Below are 17,294 nucleotides of genomic sequence, written 5' to 3'. Positions count from 1 at the left end.
GCGCAACGCTAAAACTGCATTATCGAACTTTGAACGCAATATTGCGGAACAGGTGCGCTCTTGTGGGGAACAAGGGGGGTTGCATTGCAATGCAGATTACCGTTGCATGCGCGATCGTGCACCACCCCACACAACATGCTCCGTCCTGTACGCGATGCGGTGTGTAATTACTTTACCAGCTACGACGACGGGGCGACGCACAATCCGCGACACATGCACTAACCCGTTGACCCTTTTTTTCTGCTGCTGCAATTCCCCCCCTTGATAGGGTCCGGGACGCAACGTGCCACCACGGGATGATAAATTATAGAGGCGAGTAGTAGTAGTTGTAACAGTGGGTCGCCAGTTAGCCAAGCGGTTTTAGAGGAGAAAACACACACACACACACGGGGGGCTTGCTTTGAAGGACGGTTTTCTTTATTAAAATGCAGATATATGCCCTATTCCCTTCTTTCCCTTAACGCCAGGTGCACCTTCGCACCTTTGGCGGAGAAGTAAGGGAATAAGAAGGGAAGAGGTGTATTTGCGCGGACAATTGGAAGTGATTGGGAGTGGAGTAGACAGTGAGAGGATTAATGGTTGTTGGGGGGGGGGGGGGGGGGGAACCGACTACAGACTAGCTTTCCACAATAACAAATAGGTTCCTCTATGACTTGACGGGGAAGCGAAGAGACTTTGGAATGTCATTTAAATGTTGAATCTATTCCTGAGCTAATGAAACAGTCCGATCGCATTTTCTAATTGAGATTGCGAAAGATATCCAATGTGATTTTCTCCAACTAGGATGCATTGGATTATTGTACCACGAAGAACATTCCAATGGGTTGAAGTAGTCAAGCTAATCGATTTCGGATGTTTCTTCTCCCAGTTCTCAATTTATATCTCAATACCCTTTTCATTTTTTGTCTGAGATACACTTTATTTTTTCCATTTTTATCGTTTATTTGTTGTTAAAAAAATCGCCATACACTGATCTCTAAACCACATTAAAATTACTTGAGCCACATTTAAACCCTGACTGCTATCGCCACTAAAGACCCTAATAAAAATGCTTGTGTGGCAATTTTCTTCACATTACCCTGCCTTTTTCGCCTTTTCGTGTACCCTCTCCTCCTAATGCAAACACAGATACGGAACACGTGTTGCCCTTACTTTTTATCGACGAAACGGCAGTCACCATTCGACAAAGCGTTTAAACTACAACTACACACAGTCAGTCAGTAGCAGTAGTAGTAATACCGTGTGGCGAATCGAATAAACCAACAAACCTAAGCCTTATAACACATCTTAAAAACCGTCTTCTTTCTTGAATTTCGACAGCATTTTCAAACATACCTACAGCTCAGCTCAACAGACTTTCCTAACGCAGACACACGAGACATTGGCCACGAAACACGCTGGTGACTGTGATGATCATCATGACGATGATGATGATGATTGTGACGGGGGATGGCACAACACACTGCACACACAACCCCACACATATGGGGCAATCTGTTCAAATAGATATGTGTGTATATATCCCGCTAGTACCAGAACGCCCCCCTGGAGCGGACACCCCGGGAAAATAAACCCGAAAAACATGTGTTTACCACGCGGGACAGACAGAACGAACGAACTGCTGCTGTTGCTATTGGTGCTGGCTGCATGGATGGATCTTCATCGCCACCATCGGCTCTAATGTACCGTATCTAATCGACCGGGGTGATGTGTTGGCGGGGCAAAAGTAGTGCCAGTCGATCGATAGATGCTTTCATTCGTAACAAATTCATTGATCGTCGTCAAACGACAACAAGTGGTATTGTGTTTCACTTTCTTCGAGCTGAGCGCTGTACGTTTAAGGCCCGGATTGGCTCGACGTGGAGTTATATTCTCAATAACTTATTGATGCTGTCATGCTTTGTCCGCCTCCTAAATTTAATCACAGTTTTTATGTGTTTTACTCTCCGCGCATCTGTAGCTTTTAATTATTTATGAAAAGCAAAAGATAATATTTAACAAAAACAATCTTTCTTGCGATGAGAAAGCAAATACACACTCTCTCTCGCGATCGGTCGACTGTCACGACCTCCGACGACTGTATGACAACTTAATTCGTTTGTATTTTAAAGCCTGCTTTTATTACACCCCCTTGCCGTCTGTGTGGTGTGATGGGAGGCGAAACTGATCTGTCTGTGATAATTTCGTTAATCCTCCTCCTCCTCCTTTGGCCGGCTCCAAAATCCATCCAAACCAATGTTCAAAAATGCGAGCGCGAGACGAAACGCGACCGGAATATCCATACCGGAAAGAGTGTTGAGGAAAGGGGAAGAGGGTAGCAACACACACACACACACCCAACCATACATTTCACTGGCACGCGTCCACATGTCCACATCAGACCTGCTCCTCCGCCAACGAATTTCGCGTCTGCGCGCGTGCTCAAACCGCCGGAACGGATTCAAACCCCCCACCCCTCTCCATCACCGGCCGGGGTCAGCGGAGTATATAAATGTGATAAGGCGTTTCTCGCTTCTTTTCCTACTTTTCCCGTTTCCCGTTGCTTGTACACGCAACGGTCAATCGACCGCGCATCTTCTTGCGTATCGCCATGTGCGCGCCGCCGCCATTTGCGCCATGTGTCTTCCCATCTAACTAACATTACTTGCCGCGTCTAAAACTTTTCCCCCACAACGTTGGCTTTCTCTTTCAATTTCCTGCCTGCTACGACTACAGAATCGCATGCGTTTTCGCCGGTTTGTGTGTTTGCCAACTGACCCGCCTAGGAGCATACCGTCATCCTCATCATCATTGGTGTCGTCTCGTCGTTTGCGCTATGTTGTTCTGACAAAAACTTTTTCCTAACATTTATGGGTGCCATAAAACAATAAATCCTCGTGTCCACCTCGTCGCCCTGCTGCGTGCCACTGAGTGGCTTGTGTTGTCTGCACTGCACACACCACCACACACGATACATGCTCGCGATCACGCCGATCCCTCATCCGACTTCCGTCCGACGTTGTTGTTCAATTTGCTTTGTACAAAACCCGGAGGAGGAGGTAGCTAAGATGCTAACAGAGAAGAAATGAAAAGGAAATAGAAGACAGAGAGAGTTATCGAAATATAGGGTACAGTTTAACAAAAAAAAGGAAAAGTGTTGGTACAAAAAGTGCATAAAATATTGCGGGTCTCCTCTTGCTACACACGATCGGACCCCGGGGTGATGGGGTAAAGCGTGTTGATTGTTTTCCTTCCCAACAAAAAAAAGGTTTCTCATTCGGTTGTGTAAACGCGGTATACACCCCATTTGACCCCTCTTTCTGCAGCCAAACCCCATGGATGATCATTTTCATTTTACAACAATGACGCACATCACAATTCATCATGAAACGAAAGTTGTAAAGGGAAAATTGCGCTCCTTTTCCTCTAATTCAACACACACACGCGTGCAGTACCTGATCTTCAATCTATGTATTGATCCCCTATCGTAAATGTTATCATAATTCGAAGTACAGGGTTTCCCACGATTTATTGGTTGGTTCCCATTAATTTTTGGTGTATTCCCATATTTTTTTCGTGCGTTCCCACGATTTTTTGGTCGTTTCCCATAATTTTTTGGTCTAATTGTATTGATATCCAATCGGAAAATACCAATAAATTATGGGATCGAACCAACAATCTATGGGATACTACCAAAAAATCGTGGGAACGCACCAAAAAATCATGGGAACTGACCAATAAATCGTGGGAAACCCTGTAAGTCGGATAAGTGCTGATGGGGAGATCGATATTTAACCCGCACGCGAACCGACCGGGCAAGCCCGCGGCTTAAACCACCACGATTAGATAATGAAAATACGAACCAGAGAGAGAGGCAGAGAGAGAGGGAGAGCTTATCTAATTTGGTGCACAACTAAAATGATGACAAAACGTGTAAAAAGGGTGCTTTGCTTTGATGTTGCATTAGACGTATCCCACAGGGGTGTTTCAATAATAAATCACTGAGCCGTTATCTAATCTCTGGATGGGTGGTTGTATCGCGCGTGATATGAGAGAAAAGCATTGTACTTTAGTTGTATGCCTAAATAATAGCTAGTTTGTTCATTTAATTCAATCATGTTCAATCTATTATTACACACGAATTAAACTCTTTTCAAGAGGAATTTGACGAACAAGGAGCTAAATTCAGTTTAAGACCTCTTCTGTCTGGTTTAGTGTGCATGAAGGGAAGGGAGGGAAGGGCAAACAAATAGCTTTTTCCCGGGCACAATCCATTTTTCCGCCCCATGTGCGTTATTATTGCGCGAAAATTCCTGCCCCAAACGCAAACACCCCGGGGTCCCTGTCTGTGTCGTCCCCCCCTACGGATACACACGGAGCCGACTTTCGACTATCGTATGGACACACCCTTCTTCCTGCGGTGTGTGTGTGTGCGGTTTTGGCGCTTTAGTTCTAACCATTAACTCCGGGGAGTGTGGTGATTGGAGAAGGAGGAATCAACACACCTCGTTTTTTTCGCCCCGGTTCCATCTAAAATATTCGCGCTCTGCGAGTTGAATTTTCATACAACGTGGGAGCAGAAATTTCATCCATAGCAACACCACCACCACCACCACAACGGCTCTACACCCCTGAAGGAAGAAAAGGAAGAAGAAATTAAGATTACGGAAAGGAAAGAAGCATAAAAAAACGCGCGCGCCGTGTTTCTGACGCGCCTTTTTCCCAAAACCCTCTCACACTCACTCTCTGCTGGTGGTGGTGGTGGTGGTATGTGGCATTTGCATTTGGCGTAAAGGGAAAAAAAACCCCTAACACACACACACACACACACACTCACACACACGTGCACGCGACATCACCACACTGTGGCAAACCACCAGCGGCCTGTGGTCGGGTCTTCCTGGCGGAGGGCAAGGATACATATTTCGATGAGCAAACATATGGTTTGGGCGTGTGTTTGTGGCTGGAGAAGGAAAAAGAAACCTCCGAGCAGAACCACCACAACCGGCGGGACATTACCGGGACGACTCCCATCATATCAGCCGCCAGGGCGCAAAAGGAAAAGAACAGGGAAAATAACACGTGGAAAAACTTCCACTTTTTTGCCTTTCGAAACGAACGAAAAACCTCCTTCCTTCGCCGGTTGGTCAAACACGCAGAGGCACCACCGCACCCTGTCGATCTCGTTCTCTTCCCCCCCAAGCCCGGGGAAGTAGTGTGTGAATGTCTTCTCCTCCTCGACTGATAATGTCATGCCGTGATGATGGTGGTATGCTATAATCATCATATGGCATTTTTTCTTCCCTAAACCGGGGAGCTACCGGAGCCCACCGGGAATGACACTCTGGTGTACGCGTGTGTTTGTGTGGTTGTGGCTTAAGGGACGACCACGTTTCGGTGTAGGCTCGGGATCAACGTGGTGGTGTCTTTAGCGCGGATTTTCAATACGGTGAAGTAATTTACCATTGCAAAGGTTATATTATTTGCATTTACTTTCACAAAACAATCAATTTTCAAGTGACCGTGTATCTGGGAGGACAATTCTCATACGCACCTGTTTGTCTCTCATTTCACTCCTTGTGTTCCTGGCTGCTAAGCGTAGGGTGTTAATATGAACAGATTAATTATCAAAAAAACATAAATAACAGAGTCACAAGTGGAGAAACCACACACTGTTGGTAGGATGGATATTATTACATTTTTAACACTTGCCACACAACGCTGTTGCGACAAGAGTGTGCTGTTGCTTCAGACGCGCTCGGTAAATGAAACGAAACAGCCTACAACACACAAGAAAGAAGAGATCTCTTATAAGATTCTTGCCTTCATTTCAACCGGACACTTGGGGAAGGGACATAAGAATTTGCTGCTGTAACAAGAAACGCACACCGGCGCTCTGTGCAGGACGACTGTGGGCAAGCGAGCAGCAACATACAACCGGTAGAGAGCTTGTGTTTGAAAATAAATGAATCTTGCGAAAGCTAAAAACCACGACTAAAAAGTAAAAATAAAAAGAACGCAACAAGGTGACAATGCGGGGCGCTCGTTGAGTAATTTCACTCGCTCAAACTCATGAGTTGAAAAAAGGCGGTTCAAATGGCGGACGCATTTTCTTAGAATCATTTTGTTTCTTCAAGTACGCACGGAAACGCGGATCGTGGTGATGTGATCGTCGTCGATGTGACCGTCCCTTTTCACTTGTGTTAGAAATGTGAGTGTTGCCTAAGCAGTAGCGTGAGGATGAAAAATGTGCGTCTTGAAGACAAATCTACACACATCCGTCACGAAATCACGCACCAGGAGAGGGCGGAAAACTGTGACAAACATTGTCCCCACAACCACCTCCCCCCACCAGGAAGAGCAGCCCCAGAGAGAGCAGGTGGCAATAATGGTGGAAGAATTGTTTAGTGTTCCTCTTAATCGCGCAGTGTGTGTGTGTGTCCGTAAGAATTTAAATTCGATTTCACCATCTAGTGAAAAGTGAACGGGTTTTGCCTGCCTGCCTGTTTTGGTTGGTTGATTGCCTTTCATAAAAAAAGATCAGCACTCCCTGCTGCAACCCCGTGAAGTGTCCTCTTCTCGTTCGTGTGACAACAAATCACTATCTTCTCGCGCCACTCGACAATAAAAAGCATTAACGTGCCAGTGGCCAGTGTGCGCTAGCACAGTAAAGAATGGATTAAAACGTGTACCAAGGCACAGAGGCGGAAAGACGCATCATCTGGCGCACACCGAGAATTATCGCTGATAAATAAATCCTTCGCGGTGGCCTTAGCGAGAGTCGTGAGAGAGGGACAGTGTCCCCCGTGCGTACATGATGGTCCATCCGTTGTCGGTACTGCGACGATAAGGAAAAAGATTGCTTCGTTTCTTGTCGGTGTGTGTATGTGTCCCTGGCATATTGTTTTACATTTTTTTTTGTATCCATTTTCCGTTCCGTGCTTGTCCGAACTTTGGTTCTAAAATAAGAAAGAAAACGAAACAAAAAAAGGGCATTTAGATTCCTTGGGTTTGTGCCGATGTCTTAAAGCTGCGGAGAATATGTAAACAATACACATGCCACCGCCGCCATCGCATCATCCATCGTCAATGTAATGTGTACTCCTCTACACACACACAGCACACACAAACTCGGACTCGGACTCGTTCTTGTGTTTTCTAAACGCGACCCCACCCGCCGACGTCGAGACATAAGATTTTCAGAAATTCTGGGAGCTCAAGTGCGCGACACAATGTGACGGCCAAAGTCATGACCCCTTTTTAGCGAGCAGGGGAAAGCATTTTTCTTTGATTTGAAATCTGACAAACCTCCCCAGTGGGGGGGGGGGGGGGGGGGGGGAGCGTCATCATATCGCATATCACATTTTGGAGGGAAAGGTGATTGATCTGCTGAAAAGCGAAGATCACCACCTTCCGAAGATCAGGGTCGAGGAGCGTGCACGCGTTCAAAGGGGCTCACAACAGCACTGCCGTTAACCCAAAAACGATCAAGCCGTAAGCAATTTCGCTCATAGTCGATTTTTTTAAAATAATGTTTTTTACTTAGTTTAGCTAATTGGAAAGATGGCCACTGCTTGACCCTTCCTGCCACGCACCAAATTGAGCACCCATTCACTTTCGATCGTAACGATCGATCGTCGTTAACGGTAAAGGTCACTTCTTGCCTTGAATTTACATAGACGTACACAGTGGCGGTGAAGGGGGTCACTTTCCTGACCGTAATTAACACCTGCGGGGCTCTCGTTTAGAGACCAAAAAAAAAGGCCCAACAGCATTCGAAGGACGCGCGGCAGTACACTACTGCTTGATCATCTCTCATCGTATTGTTTTCTCATTTTTAAAAGACACACACACGCGACGGCTCCAAATTGCACTCATGCATGCGCGAAAACGGTTCGGGGGGTTCAACGAGAGTTTGTTGTTTGCTAAGGTGTGTTCCTGTGCTTTATGATGGGACGGAATTACGTAGGGAGAGGAGAAGATGCAAGCAAATCATCTCATCTCTTTGCTCGATCGAATGTTCGATCGCCGCCAACAACAACAACCACCAGCTAAGGGGAGAGACAGAGAGGCGTGTGTTTTTGTTGCTAGGTTGCAAGGCATTCACGTAGAACGCTCCAAGCGCGCCCAAACAAAAACTGGTTTCCCATCGGCAACACTTGTACACTTGCGGCATCATCGTTACCCCGTATCGGTACCAGTTAGAGGAACTTGTGTGATAAAAATGACCAATTGGAAGTATAGAAGAGCAAACAGCATTGGTTGGTATTAGAGAGGGACGACTTCAAAAGGGTCGACCACAGCGCCTGTGGGCTGCAAATTATTGCATTTCACACACACACGACTGCCTCCTCCTAACGCATTTTACGCCCCAAAATTTTTCCGTAACAAACACCGAACACACACAAAGAGCAACTCGTTGTTTGCAGTTGAAAACGTGTTCATTTTAAAAAGCGCCCTATTATTTAGCAAAGCATCGTTCAGTCCGGTGATGGCAATAATACTTTACACGATGATGATGATAACACTTCTCTCCTCTCGCGCACATTGCTCTTTCAACGCTAATTCAAGGCTATTTACACAGAAAGCCCCCGGGTTTGAGTCAAGTGCGCCGTGTGCGTGTGTGTGTACAAAACTATCTCCAGAAGGAAACAATTTTCCTTTGCACAACACAAGTCCCCTTGTGTCCGTGTTTCATCTTCTCCTCTGCCCATTGTGTGTGTCTCATTACTTGCCCATTGCCGCGCGCACGCATATTATTGAAACCTCTCTTCTCCCTTTTGAGGTCGCCAGTCATGTTGCTCCGCCCGGGACGGTCCACCTCACCCTTAAACGAGGATAAGCGGCTGCTGTGTATATGTGTACATTTTCCCAAACTTGGACCGAAAAACGCGACATGATCCTCCCATGGAGGAGACACAGCGACGGTCATCATACAACGGTACCGTCGACGACGACGCTGTCCCGCCGCAATCCGCCGCCCGCCCTCGGAAACCATATCAATTTAACCAATTATGCTCAGCATGCGCGCGCTCGTGCGTTTCTTCGTCTGCTTCGTTTCTCTCTCTCTCTCGCCGTGGGGCGGCGGCAGGCATGAGACACACACTGCTGCTGCTGCTGCTGTGTTGTCCCACATCAGACCAATATTATTTGATCAGCAGAGAGCAGCCACCGGCAGGGGAGATGATATTGTGGATGGGATGTTGTACGACGATGCGATGATGATTGCTGTGCGATCGCCCGGCCAAGGGAGCAGAGTAGGAGAGTACTGGGCTTGACAATTTTATGTTTATTTTCGTGCGGCAATTTGATCTTCCCCTTTTTTGGGGCATACGATAATATGTTGCCTGCTCGTGATATTGTTCCTAAAAGCAAATGTTTCGGTTAGTGCTTGGAGGCTGCAAAAAGGGAACGATTTGATGGTTGGTGTAAGAGTTGCATTTAAAAGATAATTAAATACTCACAAAACATCTGCTCCCGTGTATACTTGCCTGGTATTACGGATCGAACGAGGCAGTTCCCCGAGTTCCGCCAACTACTAAACAAATGATCACTTCTTCCACGCCAAACACAGACACACACACAGAGACACAAGAAAGATGAGCATGGGCTCGGACGACATCTTTACCTGACAGTATTAGAAATATCCGATAACATATCTAATGCTGCCCGGTAAGATGTGAACAGACACCCCAGAGAGGAAAACGCACTGGCAATCCCGCCAGAGGAGTGGTGGCCACCACGGTCGAGGACGACTGAGAGGAGCCTGATTTCGCACACAACAGCAGAGCAGCAACAGCAGCACACAAACCACGGGTCGCTTCTTCCGTAGTGCGCTGGGGAGGAGGGAATTCCATGGAAACTCCTCACAAATGTGGGCAACAGCAGCAACCACCTCAGCACACACAGAGGGAAGCATTGGATGTGCGGGGGACGGTGTATCGATTACGGAAGGGCGTGTGCGTGTGTGTGTGTGTGTGTGCGTATGTGTGGTTGTGCCCGATCGAGTCATCGAGACTCTCCGCTGCAGAAATGTCACCTCCTTCTAATCGCACAAAACCAGAAAGGGAATGTGATATGGCGCTGTTGCTGCTGCTGCTGCTGTTGTTGCTGTTGCTGTATCATCTCCTGCCCTGTTTGGACCTGGTGGCAAGTTCTGGATGAGCGCTGCTGCCTCCTTCTACTGCTCCTTCAAAACCACCACCACACACGCTTGCTTCGATCGGATATTTCGCCGTTGCACACACAATCACGCGCGCACTCACAAACACACGGCGGCGCAGGGGGGTGAGAGAAAAAAACTTGAATTTCAACGACGCAAAGAATGGAAGCTCCCCACACGGCACGGCACGGCACACTCGATTGAACACACAAACGAGCCTCTGCTTCCCTTTTGGTGCCTCCTGCTGCTGCTGCTGCTGCTGCATGATCAAGCATTATGACAGTTTTCTTTTTTGTTTTACACACCATTGGCCGGTTGTGTGGTGATGGCGTGGTGGTGTGTGACCAACCAAAAAAAAATCCCCCCGAACACCATATACGGAATTACGCGAAAACCACGAGCGCGCGCGCGCGCCTCGTTAAGCTTGTGTGTAGTCTCTCCCAATCCCGCAATCCCAAATCGTGTCCTCTTTTTCTATCGTTTTATCACACACACGCCACACGCCAACGATCTTTCTCCCCGGGGTGATATCGAAGTGAGGTTAAGGAAAGGACCAGCCTCGCATCCTATTGTTTTCGCACATTTTATGCCACGCACACACACACCACGCACTGTCGAGTTCTTAACACGTGTGCAAAGCAGGAAACTCTGCAAAAAAAAACCGACACATCCACGCACACTTGCGAACAGTACGAGATAAAGTGCTTCTTCCGTCGAGGGAGCACTGTAGCACAGAGCGGAAAAAACCGGGACGACGACCACACCACGCGGCGGATCGTGTGCTCCAAGTGTGTGTGTTTGTGTGTGCCGATGACGGGGCGTTGCGTGTGTGTGGACTCGCCGCGCGTTCTTATCGCAAAATTGCCAACGCAGCGCCAAAACCAAAATGGTTTCGCTCTCTCCCGCTCTACCCGCACACTCCCTGCTGCACCTTCTACCCTTCCTCCTGTGAGTATCCTTACTTTCGCACTTCTCTATTCAGCACACACTGAACGCTGCTGGGGAGCAGCAGCACACGTTTCTTTTGTTTTTTGCGGAACGGAATTGTAGTAGCCATTGCTGCCGCTGTTTTTTTGGCACACCACACTTGTCTGTTGTCTGCACCCCAGGGGCGGCTTTTGTTCTTTTCATTGCCTGTGGTTCTACGAAATAATGTGAGCCTCGTGTCTTTTCTCATCCACCGGCGAGCGCGCGACCATCACGAATCATCACAAAATGTTCAGAGCACAAGAATCGCTTCTCCGTGCAAAGGGAATTGATATTAATTTCCAGGAAAGCCAATTCAATTGAACTGAGAGTGCATGCCGCCGCGCATCTGTTTCTTCGGCCTGCCCCGAAACGTAACTTCTGAAAACGTGGCAATACAAACTCGCCCCCCAAAACTGGGCGACACTTTTTCACTACCCAATTTCCGGGCGATGTTCCAGCTGGAAGAGCTGACAAGCAACTGAACTGCCCGGTTTCGAAAACACACGCGCGTACACTCTTTCCTCCGGTTAGCGAAAATCACAGCCCAGTCAGTCCTTCCACGCGAAACCCCAACACACACACACAAACACACACACTGAGCCAGCAGCAAACGGGCGGCAGCAGCGTTAGACCGCGCGAACCGCACCACTGCATTAGATGAGCCGCGGCGTGAATTTGAACAATAACTGACTTTTGTTACCGAGGAACGCCGAAGGAAAATGTGCTTCTTCAAATTCAAATGTGTATCCCCCCTCCCGGGCTGCTGCTGTTGCTGCTGCTCTACAGCCAGTGCCCTTAGTCGCCCGTAGGAGTGAACGGGAGCACACGAACCGGCTTTGCTAGTGGAAGCAGGCAAGCGTGTTTGATACGGCATAGCGCGCTGCGGGTGAGCAAACGAGAGCGAGAGTGGTCGCGTAGCAGGAGAAAGAAATGTGAGACGGCGCAAGCGCAAAGGAAGCGCGTGCGAGCGAGCGCACTAGTGTGTGGTGGAGTGTGACGGAGGGAGTGAGATAGCGAAATGCGGGAAGATCGCTATGGGTACTTTTACATTGTACGCGTGTAGTGCAGATAATATTGTGAGTTATTAGAAATCTGCTTCGATTATCTGGCATGGTAATTGGAGATTAGGTTTTGTGCGATCAACTGAAAAGTAGGGTTAGAAATGTACGTTGCCCAAACGGAGAGGCCCGTGATAAAAGGAAATGACAACTTGTCAATGCTCTGACTCGCTCACACTAACGAAGTGGATCGTATCTTTCTCTTTCTAGCTACCGGGGGAGTACAGGAAGGAACACTGAATAAGTGATAAGCTGTCCGGGCGTTTCGAGTTTCGGCATGAGAAAACTTGAAATCAAAACTACACGACGATGACGATTCTGAAATTATTCATTAGACTTATCATAGAGTTTGACAAACGTTGAAGCAACTGATGCGTTGGGCTGTCCAGCAAGAGATAATTGGTTTGCCTTGAGTGATATATTGCCGGACTGTTTCAGAACCTCTTGGATCGCTCCACCGTGTATCTCAAGCATATTCCAAGTTCCCTGGGACGTCGGTCACAACAAGCCTACGTCACGGAGGATTCTGCACAACCGTCGCTAAACGCCGCGTAGTTCACGGAGTCAACACATTGCCACAATCTCCACCTCTCCCATACTGGCCACCATGAAAAACGAAGAAGAGATAAACGTTGTCTGTAGCATTACCACCGGGTGTCGAGTGATGGCTGAGATTCTGTCGATCTCTGGCGGCAGCTTCTTCCCTCGCAGTGCCCCCGGCGGGTTCTGTACGACGATATAGCTGTCAATCATTCTATAATTAAGCGATTTCACGCCATCTCTTCTCTGTCGATGCCCCACGGACACACACACGCACACGCACCACGCAACGAGCCCTGGTTAGACACTTTGTGGACACAAATGTCTGACGATCATGATCGTGTCGTTCGTGGCTTGCAGCTACTGGGGAGCCGGGGAAGTGTTTTGGGAACCCGCATTAGAATCGGGTTACGAATCGACTCCATTGGTGTGATAGCTATTGCACGTTAGCGACAGAAAGATGCGACAGTATAAGATCAATGCCGATCGTTTCTTGATATACAGGACGATCACAGCAGAAGTGTCACATGGAGGCTACAACAAATAGCTCGTGCGCGCACTGTTGTGGCAAAAGTCCCTGCGGGATCTCCCTAGGTCCCCCTTCCCCAGCAAAAAAGTCAGATAAAGATACACTTTTTCTCTTGCGGATGTTCCCCGCATAGCAGAGGAGCCGGCAGCAGTAGGACGGTTCGAAATAGCAGAGCATAATCACACACACACAACGATCTCGGTCGGTCGGTCGGTGAAGGTAGACCAACTCGCACTCTGCGCGGCACTCTCGGGTCTCTCGGTTCCAAAAATAGTATTTATTTGGTATTCCATTCCTTTTCGGATGGTCCCGCCAACGGCCGTATTTTTAAACTGTCACATCTTGCCGACCGAATGACGACTGGGGGACACACAGCGATCGCGGCGCGGCACGGGCAGCCCCTTTTCCACAGGAACGTTTCAATTTGTCACCTCCCCCTACCTTCCCCTCCCCCAATCAGCAAAACAGGATGCCTTCCGTGTGTCGCGCTCGAACGTGTCGATTAGATCTTGCATGTCATTGCTTGGAGGTTGCGGCCCACCAGACCCAGCCCACCAGAAAGCGGGCCCTTACTATCGCACGGCGGCACGGGCGAAGTGTTGTCGTCGTCTTGCCCGATACATCGCCCGTGATGAGATCTTAATCGATCGAATGATAGATGAGTGAGGAAGTGGGCGAAATTGAAGCATTTACGGACGAAGCACCATCTCCAGCGCGGGATGCTTTCTTTTTTCAACAACCCAACTAATGAAGGTCTGTAGGAGCCACGTCCGATAGCATGGGCAAAGCCCCCTTGGAAACCCCTATTCTTGGGTGGAAGGTTACGTAATTTCGGAAACGGTGATGCAATGCGACTCGCTCCAAAAGTAAGGCACATCAGAAGCACCAGAACGGTTCCGTCTCCGATGAGTTGCGGTTGCCGCCCATCGGCACATCCAGCCCCGGCCTATATGGGGTAAGTGTGTGAGCAATCATCATCCGCCGATAACCTCCGCGCGCAGAAGGTTATCACGGGGAGGGAAGCAAAAGCAAAGCAAAAAAAAGGCAATAATGTTATTTCTTCCACAGCGCGTTCCTGAATTGTGCTGCTGATGTGGCCCCGGGAGACCGACCGAGATGATACAGAACCATGGCGGGATGTCGTGATTCGATTGGGAGAGAGCGCTGTTTGGATGCGGCGACCGTTGCTGGCAGCACAATCGATGGTGGTGGAGGCACACTTTACCACACAGTCCGAGGGATTGTGTGTCTGATAATGGGTCGCTAGCTTAAGCTAGGGCAGATGTGGTAATACCGTCTGTGTGAGTGCCTTCTATCTGACCCTACAGCCTGTTGACAGCTAGAGCAGCATCATCATCATCATTGCGAAAAATTATCGCCCTTGTGGTGGGCCAATATTGCAAATGATGATGATGATGTTATGCTTTAGTCAGCTCAGTCAGTGTTTATAGGCTCATCAGTTCCAAAGGCATGCAAACAAGGGAAGGTTTTGTATACAGATAGAGCGATCGAGTCCAGTCCAGCTCAGTAGAGCGCATTATTGATAAGCGCATCTCGTAACAGCGACCCCAACGCTGATGACCTACTGCTATGGCACGTTGTTCTTCGACTTGGTGATGCATTAATGTGCGAGCGAATGATTTATGAGACGTTGTTGAGCGTATGATGTGTGTGCTTTGCTTTTTAAAAATTAGCCACATCCTTTATCATCTCCTGAATGGCTGAAAACAGGAATTTTTGCAAGTGATTATTTGCACCATTTCTACATCAAAATCTGCCTGCCCTCCCTCCGCTCTCGCCATGCTCAAATGAGCTCATTGAACTAACAATTGCGATTAATGAGCTTTACGCATCGGTGAAGGTGAACATTCCTCTGCACGTTGTGTTGGTTAGGTTTAGTTTCGCGGCATTCCTTCCACTGTTGGAATGCGTGGAACTACCGTGCATTATTGGATGTTTCGAAGCATGTTGATTTGATGTTTGCGTTTTCTAATCAATAATTGCATCGTCAAACAACAACCAAAAAAAAAAAAAAGGCAGCAGAAACATGCCGTCATGTTCCAACACATCTCAGCTCTTCTGCGTTAAACGCCGACTAACACACAACAGTGTAACAAGTAAAGTCGATGCCAATGACATGGTATTACTTGAACCGTTTTTAATCCGATCCGGATTACGACGGAGAGGGCACTGTTTAAAGACATCGATTCTTAATGCAATGATTAGCGTATGTGCTGTCTTTCGTTTCGTTGTGTGTGCCTTCTGTCAACCTTCGGTGACTGCTTAAGTCTCCCCCCGGCTCCCCGATACATTATACACCCATTCTCCCCGTCAACGTCTAGTGAGGCTTAGCTTGCTCGGGCGTGCCTCTACCAGTCGAGCTATATTTAGTACGTTTGGCTGCTTAAATGCTCTTGCAAATGCTAGCTGAAAGCGATTGAGAACCCCACTGTGTGTCGTCCGAGGCGTACATGGGGTGGGCATGGTGTACGGAAGCTCTTCTGTCTCATACGTGAGAAGATTAATAAGTGTGTTTGGGGATATCAAGACGACGGTGTGTACCAGCTGTTACTTTGGTGGACTTTGGTGTCTTCCACCCCAAATCCTCCTCTCATTGACCGATCATATCTTTAATCGTGTACAAGATGTTTGAGTTGGTGGGCTTGGGACGTGCGGTGGGTGTCTTAAACATCTGCACCAATTTGTAGTAAACGGGTGCTTGAGTACTCTAGCACCCCCCGTGGCCCCAAAACAGCCCATTTGTCACATTATTACTATTACTACTAGCAAATAATTAGCGTGGCGCATTAAAATGGGCGCCCTCTCGCGCTACTGCTGCAAAGTGTGCGGACACGACCGCAGGAAAAAAGCCTGCAGATAGCGTCCTCTGTATCCTCTGTCATGGGCTGTCAAGCATTACGGCGAACAGCGCTGTAAAACTGGCCGTGTTTTTGTCCATCTCCATGGTGGTGCCTCGTTTTGAAGTGATTTGTAAATAAATTACTGTTAATTGTACGCTCCCGCACCACACGATGTTACAGGCCGACGCCGTGATCCTCCGTTTTGTACCGCGTGTACGGGTCGTGGTGCGCACCAAGGCTGGTGGTGAAGCGCCATCCCAAAATGAATGTTTTTATTCGTTGTGCTGCAAGCATGTTATATTGAATGTGTGTGTGTTTGTGTGTAACCTGTTAAAGTTTGCTACCTTGTGTCTTTAAACGTTTAGAATAGAGGAGTTTATAAAAAAGATAGCTTTTTTTTCTGGACGCGGCATTGTATTTGCGTATAAATTGTTTCATCATGGTCGTTTAGCTTCTTGCTTTCAAGTCATTGCGTGTCGGAATAGATAGAAATTTATTGAGGGATCTTCTGTGTGTACGGTAGAGTAGATGACTATATTGACGTTGATTTGTATATTGATTTTACGTCATAAACGTTCGATGTCGTCAGCAATGACATCGCTGGACCATGGAACCGCTTCCATTAGTTCCATGCCTGCTACCACGTGCTCGCCGTCAATTTGCTCGTGAAATATTGTTTTTTTCATTTTCAACTGCTATCACTTCCACACTGCACAAAAGTAACGCTGGCAGCAGCACACCCAAGGTGCACGAATTAATCAATTTAATTACCGTCTTCAAACGTCTTGAAGCGTCCAACGGTGTAAGGCGCGCGCGTTGGGGCGAAAGCTTATGCGTTTGGCGGCGTACCCGCGATGCGCCGATTTGCACAAACCTGATTAACAATCCAAAAAAACACAAAAGCAAACAAAAAATCCAATTAACCTCCTAGGCCTTCCTCTCCGGGGCGCTCGGTCTAGTGTGTGTGTGTTTGTGTGTGCGTAAGACAGCAAGCGAAGGATGACCCGGGCACTTTAAGGTTAATGATAGTGGTGTGTGGAACCGCGAAGGTGCAAGGAGAGTGTAATGAACGCGCATCTCTGCCCCCTGCTCTGAACCCACCGAATCGAAGGACCGAAGTGGCCCTGATGGACGGCGCCTTGTGTGGGGAGGTTAAATGTTACTGATAGGGCAGAGCGGGCTTGATGAAAAAAAGA

General features: G+C 48.0%; 2 long non-coding RNA genes across 2 annotated transcripts; one reads left to right on the top strand and one right to left on the bottom strand.

Moving 5' to 3' along the window:
* Window positions 1–917: 917 nt before the first annotated feature.
* Window positions 918–11,956, bottom strand: LOC133393924 (uncharacterized). Its single transcript, XR_009766505.1, has 2 exons — window positions 6,672–11,956; window positions 918–3,050 (listed from the first exon to the last, which is right to left on the bottom strand). It is a non-coding gene; the product is annotated as an uncharacterized LOC133393924 (long non-coding RNA).
* A 72-nt stretch (window positions 11,957–12,028) lies between these two features.
* On the top strand, window positions 12,029–16,503 carry LOC133393925 (uncharacterized). Its single transcript, XR_009766506.1, has 3 exons — window positions 12,029–12,274; window positions 12,379–14,192; window positions 14,306–16,503. It is a non-coding gene; the product is annotated as an uncharacterized LOC133393925 (long non-coding RNA).
* The last annotated feature ends 791 nt before the right edge of the window (window positions 16,504–17,294 follow it).

This window comes from Anopheles gambiae, chromosome 3 (assembly GCF_943734735.2).
Source record: "Anopheles gambiae chromosome 3, idAnoGambNW_F1_1, whole genome shotgun sequence".
Taxonomy (NCBI): domain Eukaryota; kingdom Metazoa; phylum Arthropoda; class Insecta; order Diptera; family Culicidae; genus Anopheles; species Anopheles gambiae.
This window is presented reverse-complemented; position numbering and strand designations above follow the sequence as displayed.